The following is a 21,514-nucleotide window of genomic DNA, read 5'->3' as shown; positions in this document are numbered from 1 at the left end:
TGCGCATGTGCCTCTTAGCTTCTAGCTGAAAACACTGTGCACATTTTTCTTTTATTTTTTCTGTTTTGTCTGTTCTTTTCTGCCATACTTAACCTTTTGGAATAAGGAATCAACCCCCTTCCAACGTGTAACCTGTTCTTCAGTTCCTCTGCTTTGATGTTTGAATTCTGAGAGGGTGACTGAGAATCTGATGAGGAGGGACACGGTGATCACAGCTGCCATCCTAAGTGACAGTGTCTCTCCAGCCGTAGCATCTATAGACTAGAGTCCATGAAAGATAAGTGGTAGCGATTCCTTATAAAGGCTGAGAAACTAGCCACAGAAGTGTGGCCAGAAAGCTTTAGTCCACACAGTTTAATATTTGTACCCAATGGTAATATTGCTCTGGCTCTTTCTAAAACCTGATTCGCAAATTCTTATCAAGAAAAACGTCAAGTCTCTCTTGACACCTTATATTCAAGTTGATTGATATTGAGAAAAGTGAAATAGTGAATACCTGAACCAGCATTGCTCACACAGCCAAGCATTTCTGAGCAGCGTGGTGGGTGAACACAGGAACAGCCGTAGTTACCGGTTTTTGTTTTGTTTTGTTTTGTTTTAAGACATCTTAGATCTGAAAATATCCTTAAAGAATAGTATTAGCCACCATTGATGAGAAGTGGAATGCATGTTTTTACAATCTCACACACACATACACACACAGCTCGTTTCTTAATCTTTAAAGAACCACTGTAGCATTTCGCCACCAATTACTGAAGTCAATTGCTAGTTCTTGATTATTTTTCATTGATCTGTAAAGCTACCTTAATTCATAAAATTGTCCACTTTTTTCTAAGTATTTCCATTTCCATAATACAAGATCACGATCTGTCTTTTCTTGAAGCAAACAATTATTATTTTTTTTAAGTCTGATATTTGCAATCCTGAAATGCTAATCTTGGGTTCACTGCATTGCAAGAAGCACCGTTGCAGCAAATTATCTCCTGCAAATTTGGGTCACATCATTCTGCCAAAAAACATAATGCTGAAAGAATTAGGCTGCAGGATTCAGCGGGGTGGAATTTTAGTAGCAGTCTCTAAGAATTAGGCTCATAATCTTCACTGGAACAGGGAGGCAAGTAAGGAAATTGTTTGGAATTCTTTTGGGACAGTCAACAGTCGAGTTCATTTTCCCTTGGGAGGGGCCAGTGAGACTCCAGAGGAGGGTGGCTAGAGCCTTGCATGAGACACGTTTTGTTTTAATATAGGAGGATTAAAATGATTTCTGAGACCCTGGGGCTCCTGTTCTGAGCGCTGAGCACTGGGGTAACAATCACAGGAGTGGACCCAGTGCTTTCATCTTCAAAGCCCTACTTACCACAACAAAATACTTTGCACTCCATCCCAGAAGATGGCTAGAGAACAGGATTTTTTGTCTTTCTATGATTCTGAAGGATTATGGGTCTGGATCTTGATGGACCGCCTGTAGCGAGCAAAATCAAGCAAGATGAATTTGTCACAATTCTGGCGATACATGTTATATTTTGCAAAGCTGTTTTGCTTTAGTAAGCCTTTAAAATAGCCCAGAATACCAAATTTGTACATATAATACCATATATAAAAATGTATATTATTAAAAAATAACATGTAATATTACATCCTTATAAAGTTTAAGGTCAAACTGAATTTAAACTTCCATAGCATACTGTTTTAAAAATATGGATAACTGGGAGCCAAGATAAGAATTAGTATTTGGAACACTTACAGCAGGTGAAATCAGCAGGGGGAGGGGGACCATTACCTTTCACTTCCTGCAGGGAGTTATTGGGGTAGGTCTTTGAACATTCTGCAAAAGCTGGGAGTCACAGTGGCTTGAAGTTTAGCCAGTGACTTTGACAGCTGATCCCAGCAGCCCATTAGTGTATATACAATACCTGTCTTCTCTGTGATCTTCGTGCTTATTTATATATTCCAAAGCTCTGCCACCCTATACCTTCTCATTTTTCAAATAGGGGAATAGACTGGTCACATTGCTTGCTGGATTCCTTTTTTTTTTTAATTTTAAGAGTGTTATCTCTGCAACAATATCCTATTGTATTACAATAAACATGTACAGCTGCTGCATTTCTGTTAACTGATAGGATTTTGTGGTCATTTCATTTAGGGCTTGGGTTTCCTAATGGATTGTATTCGATACCAGTCTCCATCCTGCCATTTCTAAGAACTGCTGTAATAAGCCCCAGGGTGTTCCTCACTGAAGAAAATAGCAAATAGCTACTTCTTTTCTTGTGTCATTTAACAGAGTCTTTAGTCCTCATTATTAAAATTGTGGACTTTCTTAATCTTAGAAAAATGGCAAAATTCTTCCCATTCTGACATAGAAGATTTTCTGGCTGACTTCTACACTAAATTTTAAATATTCAGAAGTGGATGGAAAGCAGTGTGAATAATATGTGTGTAGAAGAGAAATTTGCCTTAGATATAATGTAGGTTTAAAAAAACATGTAAAGTTAACTATGCTGTAAATTATGCTTTATAATGACATCCCGCTTCTTGGTGGATAGCATGCTGGGATCTAAAAATGGCCTCTAAGTTGAACCCAAATTGCATGCATAACTTTACAAAGAAAAATCCTAGTAGAAAAGGTAGCTAATTAGGAGCAGTATTCAGCTGACCTCTGTTTTGTGTCTGAGCAGCACCTGCATTTGTGAATGTAAATTGGACAGCTGTGCCTGTGGCTCCCCTGCTCTCCTCTTCACAAATGCTTGGGTATGGAGGCAGGAATTGATTCGCTGCTAAAAACAAGGACAAAAATAGCCCAACTCTCAAAATGAAGGCCCACTGAAAATTGGCTCTTTAAATTTCATTTGCTCCTCCACCCTTCCTTTCTCTTTGGGTCTCTACGTCTTTTTGATGGAGTAGGTTAAGAATGTCACATCTGTCTCTCACAAAACTCTGGCCCTAGAAAGGAAGGTGGGGTAGACTGAAGCCAAGTTAACCCTTTATGGCACGTAGTTTATATTTTCAAACCGAACTTAAAATTTTATTTGAAGAGTTGTTTGGATTGCCACACTTATGTAGGCTTTCTTCGAAATGTTTCTGTTTAAGAGGGGATTGTGAGTCACAGCTGTGTTCGTTTAAGGAGCCTAACTACTAGCTTATACATTCCAGGGTGTTGGCTCTAAGAAGTGATAGTGTTAATCCATAATTATATTTTGTAGAATCCTTATCCCCAACAGTCTCAATTGCTGGCTCAAAAGGTTTTGAAACAGTGGGTAAGAAAAATACCTTTGTAGTCTATGGGCATTGGCTGAACAATGGTATGTCAATCTCATTACTTGATGCACTAGAGACTTTTCAGGGAACTAAGAGCTTGCTCTTTTCCCAGCCCCTTTTTGAGGCCACGAGTAGAGAAGGACTTGAGAACATTTCTAGCCTAGTGATTCTCCCAGGAGTTGGAAAGTTGCAGAGGTGTCTTAGTAGTTTTGCAAGGGATGCTGAAGGGTTTTGTCTAGCAAATACCAGTTTTACTTTGCACAATAACGGACATTTAAAAATATTCTTTCCTAAGGCAGTAATGCCTTATAATCATGATCCCTTTAAAAACGAGAATAACAAACAAGACCACAAATATAGTCATTTTCAAATAGCCCGTGTTTGGTCTTTTTCCTTCTGCTTGGGAAATATCTTACTGTCTAAACTAATGTCCATTAGGAGATAAATCAAGCAGGAGATAAAAACTCAAGACAAATGGCCAATGCAGGCAGTGTAAATGATTATTTTCTTTCTTTGTTAAGATCCGAAATTTATAGTGTTCTTTATGGATTCCTGACATTGATACTTTAGTAACAGGCACAATTTGCTAAAAACACCAAAGTTTTGCCTCCTTGTTCTAGTTTTTCCATAATTTGAAACAAGAATAGATGGAAATACTTCTTCAATATCATAACGTTGCTATTCCCCAACAGACCTCAGTGGGAAGAAAGCTGTGTAGATAAGAGATAATAAGGATGCATTAAAAGTAAAAAGATTATATAGACAGAAACATTTTGCAAATGATGTCATTAAATTGCTAACAATCATGATAATAATAAACATTTAATGAGGGGAATATTGCATAATAATGCATTTACTTCACTTTCAAATGATTTCCCCGAATTCACAGCAATCTCTTCTTAGAAGAGATCTCTTTTGGAAAACCCATCACTAATTAGCATGTACCATCATATTATTTGAAGTTACATTTTATTTAGACTACAATAATCCCCCTACCCCCAGGAGGAATACCTTCCCAGACCCCCAGTGGATGATTGAAACCATGGATAGTACCAAACCCTATATATACTATGGTTTTACCTATACATACATACCTGTGGTAAAGTTTAATTTATAAATTAGACACAGTAAGAGATTAACAATAATAACTAGTAATGAAATAGAACAGTTATAACAACATACTGTAATAAAACTTTTGTGAATGTGGATTCACTCTCAAAATATCTCTACTGTACTGACCTTTCTTCTGGTGATGCTGTGAGACGTAGGCATTGTCATGTAGCATTAGGGTCCTACTGGTCTTCTGACGATAAATCAGGAAGATCATCTGCTTCCAGACCACAGTGTGCTATGAATAGCTGAAACTATGGAAAGTGAACCATAGATAAGGGAGACTGCTGTATTGGTATTTTTATTAAACATAAAGATATCTTGGAAAAGATTCTGTTTCAGACTTAATTATCGAACCTACTAGTGCAGAAGAAATGTGGAACAGTTGCCCTGATCATCTACTGATTAACCTGTCTCCTTTGTTCCCTTTAAGCACCGGCAGGATTTAATTTGCAAAATGGCTATCATTCATGAGGGTTTGGGGAAGGACATTAAGAAATTATTTGTAATTAATGTTCTCTGACTGCCTGAAGCTCAGGCCACAGACGTGCTTTTGTCAGGTGCTTGCGAATATTCTTGATCGACAAGTAAATGTGCCAAAGGAGGACCAGGGTTTTTTCTTACAGATTCACCTTGTTTTTAGGGGAGCCAGTGAACCTTTGGAATGATTGCTCTGGTTCTGCCGTGTCTGCTGGAACTGTGCCACAATCCTGTTGTCCACTGCCTGCATGTAGAGTGGCCGCCTACTGCATGTAGAGTAGGACTTTGGTCTGAGGCCAGTGGCTGAGTTCCCCTTTCGGTCATGGCAAACAGGGGTGTACCTCAGCTCTAGGCAAAGAACAACAAACCCAACTGTTTTCTTGTTCTCTGGTATTTTGAAATATGGAATGGAATATTGATGAGCTGCTATAAGTGAGAACCTGTGAAAAGGGCATAACAGAGGAGGGGGAAGGTGTTGGCCCTTTGGGGTTCCAGCAGGAGAATTCTGGCCAGCCAAGTTAGACGTAGCTCAAAGTACAGTGAAGCCTGGGCTCTTAGAAGAAAGCCAGAAACGGGTCCAGGGCAGAGCTTCTGCAGGCTGGGTGGGACACAGTGCCCTAGGAAGCCATCAGAAGCCTTGGGGGAGAGGCGTGTGATCTTCATGTTTATCAGAACACTTGAACACCCCTTGAGAAATGCTGGTTTAAGGGATACCTGGAACACAAACAGAATGGGGCAAGTGAATTTCTACTGAAAGGAATAGCACTCTGTTCTAGTTTTTAATGGGCTACATTTTGGAGGTTGTGGGGAAAACAGAGGAATAGTTCTGATCTATTATCCAGAATGGATGTCAACTTCTGAATAACATTAGATATTGTAGACTAAATATGAAGAGATGATTAAAACTCCAAATAGCTTCAAGCCCCAATCTTTGTTCAACATTTGGTTTCAATGAACAGAAGGAAGAAAGGGGGGGCGTTATAGATCTGAATCTGATCACCCAGGGATCAATACATAGGGCTATTGACATATGCTTGAATGTTGATTTTCAGACACAGTCAGTGTCTCGCCAACCTTCTAGTGATAGCTAAAGCTATACACTTAAATCAAGTTTTTCTCATCTGAACCACCAGTAATTATCCAATCCATCTCAAAGGCACGCTCTCTTTTAACATTAACCACAGTGTCAGATTGCATCAGCTACATTGTGTTCTGGTGACTGCGGCTGCAGAGTGATGAATGCGTGTGCTTTGAGTTCATAGTCCAGCTGTCTGGTTGGACAGTGGGCAGTTCAGGAAACAAATGATCGGGAAGAGTTCTAGTTATTTGGGACATGCTTTCTCCTTATCGATCCAGTCACTTGTATTGCCAACTTTCTCACCTTGCTGCTAGCTGTGTTCAGGTTTATCAGAGAACAGGCATTTAAAGAATTATCTAATGGGTCATTTTGATATGCTTCTCCCATTGTAAGCTACATCCAGCACTCTTTGTGCCAGATTTTAAAATGCAAGTGTCATGAGACCTTATTAATAAAGACCACAGGAGGGAGAAGTTTCTAAGAGTTCTTAGTGCACTATCCAGAGAAACCAAGAAAGAATGATTATGCATTTCCTAGGATTGTAGTTATGCTGTTAATTCAGATGCTTTGTTAAAAATGTTAACTATCCATTGGGGCACCTGGGTGGCTCAGTCGGTTGTGTACAACTCTTGATCTCAGTCTTGATCAGAGTCATGAGTTTGGGCCCCACGTTGGACTCCACACTAGGTGAAAAGCTTACTTAAAAAAAAAAGACAAAAAACCGTGGGGCGCCTGGGTGGCTCGGTCAGTCGAGCATCTGACTTTGGCTCAAGTCATGATCTTGCAGTTCGTGAGTTTGAGCCCTGCGTCGGGCTCTGTGCTGACAGCTCAGAGCCTGGAGCCTGCTTCGGATTCTGTGTCTCCCTCTCCCTGCCCCTTCGCCGCTCATGCTCTGTCTCTCTCTGTCTCTCAAAAATGAATAAACGTTAAAAAAAAAAAATGTTAAGGTAGTACCTTGAATTCAGGATTTTTCTCATATGCTTTTGCAAAGTCTGGTCACAAAACCTAGTACACTCAAGACGGCCATATGCAGGAGATGCAGGCTGTTGTTATTTTTATTTCTCTCCTGTCTTGGTACCTCTGGATAGCTTCTGTACGCATAAGCAAAAGTGTGAACTGGGCAAGCCATGTGTAATTATCTGTTCCTTGAGCTCTTTGTTCATTCTATCACAGATTAGAATGGAATAAAGAAAAGCTTGTTGTAGATGGCCGGTTAATTTCTGCCCCAGCAGTTCAGGCAGAGAATTGGAAATTCCCTACGTTACAATCCACTCTTAGGGTGGCCATGCACACAGCAGAATCTAATGTCTACTGACAGACTGCCTTCGGAGGTTACAAACGTCAATCTATTGCATTTTCCGTAAATGCAGGCCATGGGCCAGCGCTGGGCACTACTACAAGCACAAGAAGGCAGATCAATGGTTTAATGAATCCATAAAAGATGCTTGAACTCTGCTGCAATTTACTGAACACTCTGGTTAAATGAAACTCCTGTAGTCTTTAACAAAGAAAGAGATAATCAATGGCTGGGGATGGAAGCCAATGTCCAGTAATCACAACCTCCCAGAATTTGTGCTGTTGTTTCATTGCTACCAGAGGGTTAGCCAGATCCAGGCTCTAAGGCTTACTGCTTATATATTAATATTTTCCTTAATGTTTGAGCTGCATTTAACTCAGATGATATAATTGTAGAGTGCTTCTTCTGTAAGGACTATTTTTTTTTAATGTTTATTTATTTTTGAGAGAGAGGGAGAGAGAGACAGAGTGTGACCAAGGGAGGGAGGGCAGAGAGAGGAAGACACAGAATCCGAAGCAGGCTCCAGGCTCCGAGCTGTCAGCAGACAGCCCGATGCGGGGCTCAAACTCACAAACCATGAGATCATGACCTGAGCTGAAGTCGGACACTTAACCGACTGAGCCACTCAGGCACCTCTGTAAGGACTATTTTTAAAACCTATGGAATATTATTTAAATGACATTTTTTTAAGTAATAAGATTAAGCTCCAGAATTATATTATTCTAACATGTAGTGTCTTTGTAAGGTATCCCCATGATGAAAAGTAAATAGGGGAATAAAATCCATTCATGATTAAGTCCTCAGAATGTCAAATTACATAGCGTTGGAGAGCCCTGATTAATCCTTCCATGGTAAAATATTCCTCATTAGTTTGCTATGGCTAAGGGTTAACCACTCCTATTATAAATTCAGACATTAATGTATTTTCTGCTTAATTCATCTTCTAATAGAAGAAAATATAGTTAGTAGATGGGAATTTTTTACTTCGAAATGTGCCTTGGAAACATTACACTGATTTATGAGAGGGCTTTGGAGGCATGTAGGAGAACTCCTTCATAAATATGTTCAAATGAATTTAAAAGTATTTAACTACGTTTGATTGTAGAAAAACAACTGCTTTGACTTTGAAATGATTATTTTTTTTCTCATAGAGATAGTAGAATTTATGACATAAATCAAAGATTTGCATCTGCTTTTTGTCATACAAATTTAAGCTTTCTTATTGTTTTACTTTCTTGATTAGCTAATTAGCATTATGAGAACTGGATACTACCCCACTAAGTGTATTTTGGGGATTCCGCGGGTAATAGGAATTTTGAGGTGTGACCATTGCCAGCCAGCTTCACAGGCCATTTGCCAAACATTCTAGGATCAAGTGGTGATTTCTACATGGATCCAAATAAGTGATATATTATCTTATAATCTGTTTTGATAGAATAAATTAATATTATCTTAAATAGGATGAGCAGTTCTAAGACTGCACGTCTAATTCTTTGTTATAAGACCAATCTTTGAAGGCCCTGATACTTTCTGTGATCATCTGTAGGATTAAATTTTTTATAAGTTGGAGAAATTTAAATTGTTGCTGTCAAAGGACTTAAGGACAGAGACCCAGGGGTAGGTAAGATAAAGCTGGGCAAATAGACATTTGTGACAACACAGAAGGGCCTAGAGGGTATTATGCCGAGTGAAACAAGTCAGACAGAGAAAGACAAATACCATATGATTTCATTTATCTGTGGAATCTAAAAAACAAATGAATAAACAAACAAAAAGCGGAATCAGGCCTATACATGCAGAGAACAAACTGATGGTTTCCAGAGGGGAGAGGGGTTGAGGGATGGGCAAAATGGGTGAAGGGGAGTGGGAGATACAGTCTTCCAGTTACAGATTGGATAAGAGGTACAGCATAGGGAATATAGTCAATGGTATTGTAATAGTGCTGTATGGTGAGAGATGGTAGCTGCACTTGTGGTGAGCATAAAGGTGTAAACTTGTGGAATCCCTGTGTTGTACGTCCGATAAAGGTATAGATATAGACTTGTAGAATTGCTACCTAAGCTAACATTGTGTGTCAACTATACTTAAAAGAAATACTCAAAACTAACATTGTGTGTCAACTATACTTAGAAAAAAATACAGAGAACAAACTGGTGATGGATGGGGGGGGGCGGGTAGGGATAGGCAAAATAGGTGAAGGGGATTAAGAAGTACAAACTTCCAGTTATACAATTAAGTCACAGGGATGTAAATTATAGCATAGAGAATGCATCAATAATATTGTAATAACTTTGTATGGTGACAGGTGGTAACTAGGCTTATGGTGATCATCGCATAATGTATATAAATGTTGAATCTCTATGTTGGACACCTGAAATATAATATTGTGTGTCAAGTATATTTTAATTTAAAAAAAGAAAAAAGGTAGGGGGGAAGGTGGGCAAATACTTAAAGACAAGAGGGATTTGCCTAGCAGGAGACAAGTGCCTCTGTGTTGCTTTTTTTGTTTGCTTTTAGCCAATATTAAAAAAAAAATTGTTATTTATTCATCCACTTATTTTATTTTTATTTTATTTTAATTTTTTAAAATTTATTTCTGAGACAGAGAGGGACAGAGCAGGAGCGGGGGAGGGGCAGAGAGAGAGGGAGACACAGAATCAGAAGCAGCCTCCGGGCTCTGGGCTGTCAGCACAGAGCCCAACGTGGGTCTCAAGCTCACAAACTGTGAGATCATGACCTGAGCCGAAGTTGGTCGCTCAACGGACTGAGCCACCCAGGCGCCCCAATCCATCCACTTATTTAAAAAAAAAAAAAAGATATACTGAGTCTCTATAATGTGCTAGGCACTCTTTTGGGTTTGGTGGATACATTATTAAACAAGAGAAAAGTCCTTGCCTTAAAGGAACTTACATTCTGTTCTCTAAGGGAGATAGATAATATACCAGTTAAGAATATGTATGTCTGTAACAGAATTTCGGGTGGTGGGTGACAAACGCTATGAAGAAAAAGCAGGGTGAGGAGATGGATAGTGACGGGGTGCTGTTTTACATCTAGTGGTTACAGAAGACATCCTTGAGGAGGTGATGTGTGGGTAGGGACAGAATGGAGTGATAGGGCTGTCACGAGAAGAGCTTGACGCAGATAGTTTTGGAGAGGAGGGGGAGCAAGTGAAAGGAAGGGAACAGGCTTGGTGTTTTTGAACAGCAGCAAGAAGGCCATATTGTCTAGAGTTGAACGGTCAATGTGGTTAGGGGCCAGATCAGGTAGGGCGCAGAGGTACTAGTTTGGATTTTATTCTAAGTTTGATAGCAGCTGTTGGAAGGTGTCGAGCAGGATGTGTGACATGATCTAATCTTCACTGTTGATTGGATCTCTGTTAAGGAAGTAATACATTTAAGATTCTGGATGTAGAGAGGATTTGGAGAGTAGGAAAGCAATAGCATTCCCATGAAGCTGGGTGTGTCTGGCAATAGAAAACTAGAAGTGTCATATTCACTGAATTATTCACTAGGAGTTATGAAACATTTCCCAGTAGCAAAAAGTGTGTTGAACCAGTTTAGGGCTTTCTTGCTTTCTGTCTTTCTTTTTTTTTTTTTTTTTTTTGAAAGTGTAGGAAGAAATGAATCAAGGATGGATATTGTTGGTTAAATGTTCTGACACAGAGACTTTTTTTCTATAGAGTAGAAACCAAGGCTTGGTCTGGGAGACAGACCTATGGCATCCACAGGTATCCACACCCTCATTAGAAGCAGCGTGAGGAAGGGGGGCCTGGGTGGTTCAGTTGGTTAAGCGTTTGACTCTCGGTTTCGGCTCAGGTCATGATCATGGCTTCATAGGTTCGAGCCCCTAGCACAGAGTCTGCTTGGGATTCTCTCTCTCCCTCTCTTGCTGCCCCTCCCCCATGCGTCCTGGCTCTGTCTCTCTCAAAATAAATAAACTTAAAAAAAAAAAGTAGTAGTGTGAAGGAAAGGCGATGGTAACTTTGAAGGGACCATCTTTGGGTAAAGGAAGTGTTTTGAAGTGTTTTATTCTAAGGGTAGACCTAATTTGGTGATACTTAATAGGATGTACCAGGATTTTTAATGCAAGTAACAGAAGACCCAGCTCAAACTGGTTGAGATAATAAAAGACATCTTTTATCTGGTGGAATTCAAATCAGATGCCTCAGATAGGTTGATCCTGTAGTGCAGGATCATTCATTTCTTTTTGTCTTTGTACTTTTGTATATGGAGTGTTGGCTATCCTCCGAGGCAAGCTCCCCAGAGGTCATGGAATGGCTGCCAGCAGCAATCCAGCCTATATTGTTTCCTTTTTCATATCCAGTCGAAGACAGAGTGCCTGTGTCCTAGCATTCATTCCAAGCAAGAATCTTGAAATTCACACTCGTTGTTTATGCTTAGGTCACATGCGCATGCCTGGACTGAGACTATGACCAGAGCAATGGATATTCTGGATTATCTTGAGCCAGTCAGGGCTTTTCTCTGATGTTAGAGTTAGTGTCATTTTCCTCTAAAGCCCATGGGAGGCTGCATGGAGAAGGGTAGCTACCAGAATGAAAATCTGGAAGCTGTTAAAAGAGGGAATGGGTCAGAATGATGGGTGATGGTAGGTGCCAGCAGATGTCCACAAGAGAGAAGGAGAAATGATCTCATGAAGTTATGTCATGAGGTTACATTCTGTACGCAATGAATAGGTCATGCCCATCTACTCTTATCATGTGGAAGAAGGTATCCGAAATCCAACTATGGATTGAGAGATAAAAATGCAGTTAACATTCATCATAGGACACTTAGACGAACTACTTCTAATCTAGGACCAGCTGCTGGGAAAACCTGATTATTAGGATGTTGGCTTTAGTACTAGGACCAAAGTGCTGACTTTTTCTATTCTTTTTGGACTCCAAAGAATGTGTGATTACATAGAACTAAGAGAAAGGGATTGTGGTTATCTGTTAAGATAAGCTTATTTATGAAGAGGAACAATGGTGTAGTTAGAGCAGCAGAGAGCACAGTAAGTAGTTTCATCGGTGTGAGTTACCTGGGAGATGCTGGCCAAGGACCATACCAGATATGGGAAGGCAGATATCTGAGACCGCATGAGGCCGCTGTTACTCATCAGGAGTTAGCCTGCCCACCCATATATTTAAGCTTTCTCTGTGGCTGAAAACTGTGCCTGGCAAACAGAAGGGAGTGGGGAGTAATCAAACAAATTGTGATTTAGTCTGAGGTTGAATCTGTCAAAGTCAGGTAGCTGAGGATGAGAGAGCTTGAAGGCTACAACTTTCAAGTTACTAATTTGTCTCTTTATTAAGTATTTCTTGAGCAGCTACTATGTGGCAGGCACTGTGCTAGTCATTGGAGTTCTAATAGGTGACAACAAGAACCTGGTTCCTGCCCTCATGAAGCTTACGGCTCAGAGGAAGGCAGACATTGATTTATATAATAACACAAATGTGAAATTTCCGTTGTGGCAAATGCTGTGATAGTGTTGGCATAGTGCTGTGAGAGCCTCTAAAGGGGAGATTTGATTAGTCAGGAGATTTGGAAGCTTCCCTGAGGAGGTAGTGCTTGAATTGAAATCTGAAAGATGCTGAGATATGAAGGAGGGGAAACAGGGAGGGAAGAGCTTATTGGGATGAGGGCACAGCAGCATGAGTTTGAATCCTGGCCCTGATTTGCTACTTTGCTAACTTCAAATCCTTCTGATGGAATGGAACTTTACCTATACACAAGAAAACAAACAAACAAATATTCCCTGTATCAATAATGCCATTTATCATTTGTTTGTATATTCATTCATTCATTCATTCATTCATTAATTCTACCAACCCTTGGGGATTTGTTGCTTGCTTACTGACTTCTGCCTTCCCTGACTTTTCACTCCGCTTCATGGACTGTAGAGCTAGCACAGTATTCCTAATTTATTTCAGGGAGTATACTGACAGCTTGTAGCTCCTGAAGGTAGAAGCATTTTGTAAATGAATAGACAATAATAAAAATAATAACTGTAAGACCCTAAGTGTTTTTATTATCAGATGTATAAGAAAAGCAACAATCACAACAGAGAAAAGATGGGGTGAAAATACTCTGATTTGAGAGAGGAAAATGATTAGTGTCTGACAAATATCATCGGATGATTGACAATAAAGGGTAAGTCATTTTTTTGATAGAAAGAACCACAGAAAGGGAACATCCTTCCCCTCATCTCCCTTTAGGTGTGGGAAGAGATGTGGTTTTATTATATATAGAGAGAACTATAGAGCTATGTTAACATTCATGCAAGGGTAGACAGGAAGTTTGGGTGATACATCTCAGGACAGGAGAATGCTTATTGACACTCAGGTCCCCAGACTAGACAACTGTGATAAAATGGAAACAGAACAGCATGTCTGCTGGCACAATGACAGAGGGCAGTTCTCACGGCACAATGGCGTGGCAGGAAAGGAAAGAATTCTCCTCCCTTTCTTTGTATTCTTTGTTTCAGCCTTGTATCTCATTTAATGCCTAGGATCATGATGACAACTCTGTAGAAATGTGGTGATAAATAAATAGGCAGGTAAGTAGTTCAGATTTTATTTTCCTGGGTCTTAACTGGGTGATGGGGACATGGTATTTGAAATGAAAGGTGTCAGCATCACTCTTCAGGATGCCAAATAGAAGGGGTGACCCTTCCTGAGGCTAACCTTACCTGCACCCGCCTCAGATGACTGTGAATGAAAACCACGACTCAGTTCAGCTGGAGTCAATGGCCCCCTCTCCAGTTCCAGTAACTTCTAAAAAACCACATTTAGTGACAGTCGTTTCCAAAAGAGGCTGATTTTAAAACTGTGATGAAAATGGCTAACAGCAGGCTGAAGGTTAAAGTAAAAAACTTAAAAACCATAAAATCTGCCTGGAGGCTATTTAAGCAAACTGTTTTAGAGGCACAGATGGTTCATATACCTCTGAGCCAAAAACAAAAAAGTAAAAAGGGGACAGTAAAGCTGGCGTGATTAAGCAGACAAGTATGAAAGTTTTATTAGTACTAAAAAGGCATCCTTTAGAAAAGTGAAAAATCTGTCTCTGGCAACTCGGAAGACATGTTAAAGACCAGTGGGGAATGGAGAGGACACACAGATGACATTTCAGAAAGCAACCAAAGACAGTGAAAACACAAAGCGTGCTTATGTCCACTGGCTATCAGGGGCTGTGCTCTATGGAGATTAGAAAGCAGTGTAAGACAGAGATGGGGGGTGTGGAGGGTTGGGTGTGGCTTCCCTGCCCTGTGTTTTGAGGTTCAGCAGCTTTTATGGGGATTAGGTGCAACTTAAATGGTGACTTGACTTTCTAAAGAAAATGAGCTGAAGCAAATCTGAAAGGCTTAAGCGCCATAAATCAGAAGGCCCAAAACATGTGAAGGAAGTAAAGCATGGTGTTGCCACCAGTACTATTAAAAATGGTAAGCATCCCTGAAACTGGGGAATCATTCTGGTACGAAGTCCTCCAGCCTTTTCTAAGGGTGCGCCACCCCCTCCTCCCCACAGTACTTCTGATGCAGTCCTTCAAGGATGTTCCTGTACACGTGCAAGGACACACACATGCACTTACATAGAAAGCCTCAGGATTTAATTTTTTAATTTTATTATTTTTTTCATGTTTATTTTTGAGAGAGCATGAGTGGGGGAGGGGCAGAAAGAGAGAGGGGGACAGAGGATCCAAAGTGGGCTCTGTGCTGACAGTGGCGAACCTGATGCGGGGTGGACCAAGAAATCATAACCTGAGCTGTAGTCCGACGCTCAACCGACTGAGCCACTCAGATGCCCCCAAAGTCTCGGGATTTTAGATTGGTGGGCCGCCATTATCATAATTTGGAGAAAAGTCAGGCTCCAGAAAATAACACAACAGTGCAAAGTTTACAGGGTCCCCATTTGAGAAGCTTCCTCTAAGAAAAAAGCAAAACAAAACAAAACAGTACTTGTGCCTTGAGTTAGCATTCAATATAAACCTTAAAAACATGACCAAATATAGCCTTGCAAAAAGTAAGGTAAGTTGTTTGGATTTTCAGAAATCCAAGTAATTCACTTAGAGTTTGGCTGACTCCCTCCAAAGAGACCCTCGAGGAAAATAAATAACTGAAGGCAAGGAATAAAGCTTTGCCTTGGATTAAGAACCTGGGTAAGGAGTGGATGATATTCCTCAGGGTACACATAAATTAATAGCATACTGTCCCAGGGGTTTATATTAGGAGTAGTGTCACTTAATATACTGATTGCTTGTTTGGAAGTAGATGACAGGAAGGAGAGGAAGTTTGCTACTTTTTCTAAGTTGCTTTCATTTGAAAAACCACAGGGGATTACCTCCTCCCACCTGTCCCCTTTACCACCCCCCCCCAAAAAAAACCAAACCCTGCTCTACAAATATATGAATATAATGAGGTAACCTGACATCAGATGCAATTCCATTCACTGAGCTGTCAGCTAGCACAGGGGACAAAAAGTTTCAATCCTCATACTCCCTGATACAGGCTTCCTCTCAGCATCCCCAGAGAGGGGGACTTGGTCTGGTGTGAAGGGGTCTCCATTGTGTTTCTTGCCTAGACTAAAAAAAAAATAGCGTTTTTAGATGTTTGCGTTACAGATAGTTTTTTAAATGGACAAAGGCATGTCAAACGGTAAGCTTTGTCCCATATTCACAGGAAATGTGTAGTTCATCCTTCTTTAACCTGATTTTTATAAAAGGCTAATGCTGAACTTTGAAAGAGTTGACATAGAGGATTAAATATATTTTCATTAGACTCCAGGCTATACAAATATGGGATACAAGAGCCTGAAAAGGTATACTGATGGGGACAGAAGAACCAATAATAAAACCAAAGAATTGGTAAAGATAAATATAATGAAAGTGTACCTTGCCTCTTAACACTCAGGGGTAACCTTTGCAGTTGGCCACCACAGAGAAAGGCTGGGTCAAACTCCATGGCAGATGGTTTAATACATAGTGCATATATTAATCCGCAGAGGCAGCCTGGAAATGCAAGCAGGTTGTTAATGATCGTGGATAGCAGTTGCGAGCAGCTCCTGCTCTTGCAGTAAGGAATTCAGATGTCATGCTTCAGGGTTCAAGTTGATGAGTTTCTGGGTTGGGAAAACATTTCCCCCTTTGTATCGCACCACACAGCTGATGAGGCACGCTCCAGGGAAGGGGTGATGCAGACTGTATCAGGTAAAGGCAAGAGAGAGAAGGTAGACTCGCATCCCAAGTCCGTGATTTAGTTTGATGACTTCCTATTTCTGGTTCAAGTGGCACCACTGAGAGTACGAGAGTACATCGTAGTGTGAGGACTTTGTGAATCAAATGTGAAGGCAGCAGACCCCACTGCTATAAACCTAACAGAACTTCAAACCTGATATTCAGGACTATACTGATTAAAAAAGAAAGAATCCTCAATCTTATGGCCCATTGGCACCAAAGAAAGCCTGTACCAATGATATCTTTTTCATTTTCCTGTATCCCAAGTTGCTTAATAAGTAGAAATGAAAGTTGGCTTCCCAAATTCCAGAGCATTAAACTTGACTTAAAGACTGAATTAAAAGCAGGTGCCCAGAGAATTAATTATGAAGAGGTATATTCCCAAGCCCTGTGCCACAGATGGAGCCAGTGTGTTTATTGAAGCCTAAATCAAGACAACCAGAATTAAATAGAAATTCAGGAAGAGTTGGGTGAAAAGTTTAGATGTCTTACAGAGTTTCATATTCAATGTGACAAGAGAAGAAAATTACGGTACTCAAAAGTAAACTTAAGAGGTGAGCTGAAGTTAGCACTCCATACCTCCACCGGCAGAAACTCCCCTTGTCATTCAAGCCCCTTTGCTCACTTCCTTTACATTTCTGATGCAGCCATTTAGCACTTAATAAATATCAGTTAAATGTAATCCTTTATGACATTGTAATTCAGCAAGATGTTAGACATCCCTGGGGTCTAGATATTTGGTTAAATACTTGGTCAGGGGTTGGTAATGATGATTTGGACCTCAGTTTCTTTGTCCTTATGGATGTAGGGACATGGATGATGTACTTAATAAAGCCTGTATCGGAGTGGTTATTACAGTTAGCCCTTATCATCTATATTCTCCAGGGCTGTACAGGGGCTCCAGCAAGTGGTAGCCATCGCTATGTTGCTGTAAACCAACTGTGCACAGGAGGAGATGTGGGGAGATAGGCCTCACTCACTCCTGGGCAGTCCAGCACCCAGGGCCCTCCCGCTCTCCACACATGGAATGCCCAGCTTGCTCCTAGGGGGAGATGGGAAGGAAGTTGGCTATTTCCATCTTGCCCTTGGGTCCTGAGGCTGAAATAACCCCGTCTGTCACTCGGCTCCTTTCAGAAGCTACTGCTAGCAGGTCAGGGACAGTCACCCCCACCACTTTGGCTTGGGCTGGGATACTAAAGTAGGCTGGGGAAGTGAAAGGCCGGAGAGAAGGGTGGAGGTCCATGTCCTGTGCAACCAGTGAATGAACCAGCAACTCACTTAGGTCCTCAGAGGCTAGGACCTGTCTCAGGGCTGAGTGCCATGGAGCACAGAAATCTGAGAACTGGTTTCTGCTGAGAAGAATGTCTGCCTGAGTGTGTGAGTTTTCCTGTGCTTGTATGGAAATTTCATGCTGCACATTTATTCACTTACTCATTTATTCAGCCTCCACAGCGTGCTGGGCATTGTTCTGTGGCTGGGGATACAAAGATAAATAAGGAGAGGTCCCTGCCTCTGAGGCTCTCACAGTTGAATAGAGGAGACAGACAAGTAAACAAATGATATGGTATGAGGCGTGCTGGAACAGATGTGGATAAGGAGAACTGGGGACCATGGAGTGACTTCCCCAGCCCAGGGGCCAGGCTCTATGCATGAGTGAACACATGCTAGGAGGCAGACTGAAATGCAAATTCAAAGCAAAGGGTGGCAAGGCAGTTTATAGGATCTGAGTCAGGAATGAGCAGTGGTCTACTTGTCACGCGTTAAAAAACAAATGTATAATCCTTATTGTAATGCCCGGATTATGTTTTAACATTTTATTTTATTTTTTTCTTTTACTTCTTAAAAATGTTTGTTTGTTTGTTTGTTTGTTTGTTTGTTTTGAGAAAGAGAGAGACAGAGAGGCAGCGGGGGAGGGGCAGAGAGAGAGAGAGAGAGAGAGAGAGAGAGAGAGAGGAAGACACAGAATCTGAAGCGGGCTCCAGGCTCTGAGCTGTCAGCAATGAGCCTGACGTGGGGGTCAAACTCATGAACCACGAGATCATGACCTGAGCCAAAGTGGGACGCTTAACTGACTGAGCCGCAAGGCACACCTTAATGTTTTAAAATATTACAGACTTTATAGGAATGCTTAAAACCATATACCATGACTTAAATTGATTTTTGACATCCTTTTGTCTTCAGGTTGTATTTAGGAAAAAGTTTACAAGAGAGAATGGAGGCAGAGAAGTAGAGCATATGCAGATAGCGCTCATGACAGACATGTAAAGAGTTGAATGCATATATGCACACTTCCTCGACTGTTCGAACTGAAAGCGATATGAGAAACTTTCTCCAATATCCTCCTTTTACAGATGAGAAAACTGTGGCCCGAGAATAGGAGCGAAGGGTCTTTAAAGTCTTGCAGAGGCCACACAGTTAGTGAGGGGCAGACACCATAGGTCCTGGGACTAGCATGAGACCTTTCAAGTCAACAAGAGGAGAACTGTAATGGTAGTTGCCTGAAAAGCAATAGAAACTGCTCTTCTTTTCAATTAGAATGTCAATATTTAGTAAGTATAGATATAAACTTCATAAAAGGGCTTAGGATGCTACTTTTCAACGTTTTATCTACCAGGAACTCATAATAAGAAATACATTCTGCTTTGCAATTTAGAACACACACACACACACACACACACACACACACACACACCCCTCTTACCCTATTTCATATTACCTCAGTCACTTCGATGCTGGCATTTTCTTGATTTTACCAGAAAGCGTCAACTGAAGATTTTCACGCAGTTATATCACAGCTGCAACCCGGATGACAACAGTTATAAAACGTGTCATGATCTCAGAAGTATTAAAATATGAAAAATGTTTAGGCTTTAGAAGATGCAAAATGGGGCATATCCATTTAAAACTCAACTAAAAGTTTCATGAAACAATACTTATTTTTCTATGTGATGTACTCTGGCATTTCTGTTTTTTTCTGTTTTATTTCATTAGAAAGTTGTTGGTTGGGACTCATTAATGGGGTAAGAACTCAGCTTGAAGATACTGGATGAATAGATAAATTTGTATTAAATGTAATTATTAAGGCAGGATAGGAGGGCCTTTAAGGTCTTCCCATTGGATTCTCCTTGGTTTTAACTCTGTGGTTTCATCAAGTTAAACTGAGGTATTTCTATTAGTTTTTCTGAACTTTCATTGTGGACTCTGTTAATGGAGTCATATTTATCTCTTAAAATGGCCAATGTCTGCCCCATTTAGAATTTGCTCGTAAGTATGCATTTGTGTTGATGGAGTCCTGGGGGTGATGAGAGTATTGATCAGACAGTAAAAGGGAATGCTCAAATTTTTAAATGTGCTGTGTCAAGCGCTTGTGTCAGGTAAGAATGAAGGAAAGGAAGGCAGAAGTGACTTGATGGGGAAGGGGCATGGGTAAGAGAGCCGCGTAAGAAGACCAGACACAGAGGAGGGGCCTGAGGAGTGAAGTAAAGAAGGAGAAGTGGCCTCCTGAGCAGCTTTCCATTATAGTTCTGAGCCTTGGGCCAAAGGCGGTGAGGAGTTAGAAGACTTGTCATGTGTGGTCTGGTCTCCATATCACAGTCAATGAGACAATGCCCAGGCCTGTTCCATAGAGCTGTGCTGCTAATCCCAGCATAAGGCTTATCCTTCACAGGCCTGGCCCATGTCAGGGGACTTATTTGGGGGGACAAGTTGGATATCAAGGAGGAAGAATGGTTGAATTTGCTTATTTTTATTTTTTAAACATTTTTAAAAATATTTATTTTTGAGAGACAGAGCATGAATGGGGGAGGGACAGAGAGAGAGGGAGACACATATTCCCAAGCAGGCTCCAGGGTCTGAGCTGTCAGCACAGAGCCCCACATGGGGCTTGAACTCAAGAACCACAAGATCATGACCTGAGCTGAACTTGGATGCTTAACTGACTGAGCCACCCAGGTGCCGTACTTATTTTTATTTTTATTTTATTTTTTAATTTCAGTGTATTTAACATACATTGTTACGTTAGTTTCAGGTGTACAATATAGTGATTCAGCAATTCCATACATTACTCAGTGCTCCTCACTGTAAGTGGACTCTTAATCCCCATCACCTATTTCACCCCCCACACCCCCCACCTCCCCTCTGGAAACCACCAGTTTTTTCTCTATATTGAAGAGTCTGTTTCCTTGTCTCTTTTTTTTCTCAATTTGTTTGTTTTGTTTCTTAAATTCTATATGAGTGATATCATATGGTATTTGTCTTTCTCTGACAGACTGATTTCACTTAGCATTATACCCTTTAAAAGATCCATCCATATTTTTGCAAATGGCAACATTTCGTTTTTTTTAAATGTTTATTTATTTTTGAGAGAGAGAGAATCAGAGCATGAGTGGGGGAGGGAGAGAGGGAGACGCAGAATTTGAAGTGGACTCCTGGCTCTGAGCTGTCAGCTCAGAGCCTGACGCGGGGCTAGAACTCGTGAATTGTGAGATCATGACCTGAGTCGAAGTAGGACGCTTAACCGACTGAGCCACCCAGGCACCCCTAAAATTTCATTTTTTATGGCTGAGTAATATTCCATTGTGTGGAATATCTTCTTTATCCATTCATCTATTGATAGGTGGTTGAATCTGTTTTAAAGCAGGCTGAAAAAGAAATGATAGCTAAGGCTTTCCTATTTAAATAATTTGATACAGCTAGATTAGAGACAGGTGGGAGGAGAGTAGGGCACAAACCGGCAGAGAAAACTGGGGCAGGGATTCTTAACCTCTAGTTTGAATCATGGGCTTCTTGGATAATCTGAAGAAAAGTTCAGAGTGGACCTTTTCTCTAGGAAATAAACATACACAGAGAATTTTACAGATTATTTCATGGGTTCATGGACTTTCTGAAGTTCATTCACTGACCTCTTGAATTCAGGTTTAGAATCCTAAGAGTGATTGGATATGGGCGAACTCAGCTCCTCATCTATTGTTCTGAAAACTAGAGTTCTTCCCTTAAACCAGAGATACAGGATGGATAGTTTTCTGACCTGTGCAGCCTGGAATGGAGGTTTGGAACAGGTGGAGGTGA

General features: G+C 40.7%; 1 protein-coding gene across 3 annotated transcripts in view; it reads left to right on the top strand.

The window, feature by feature from the left end:
- The window catches only part of SOBP (sine oculis binding protein homolog), a 162,375-nt gene that overhangs the window by 42,543 nt on the left and 98,318 nt on the right, over nucleotides 1–21,514 (top strand). The gene's annotated exons all lie outside the window — the stretch shown is intronic.

Source organism: Acinonyx jubatus, chromosome B2 (genome assembly GCF_027475565.1).
Source record: "Acinonyx jubatus isolate Ajub_Pintada_27869175 chromosome B2, VMU_Ajub_asm_v1.0, whole genome shotgun sequence".
Taxonomy (NCBI): Eukaryota; Metazoa; Chordata; class Mammalia; order Carnivora; family Felidae; genus Acinonyx; species Acinonyx jubatus.
This window is presented reverse-complemented; position numbering and strand designations above follow the sequence as displayed.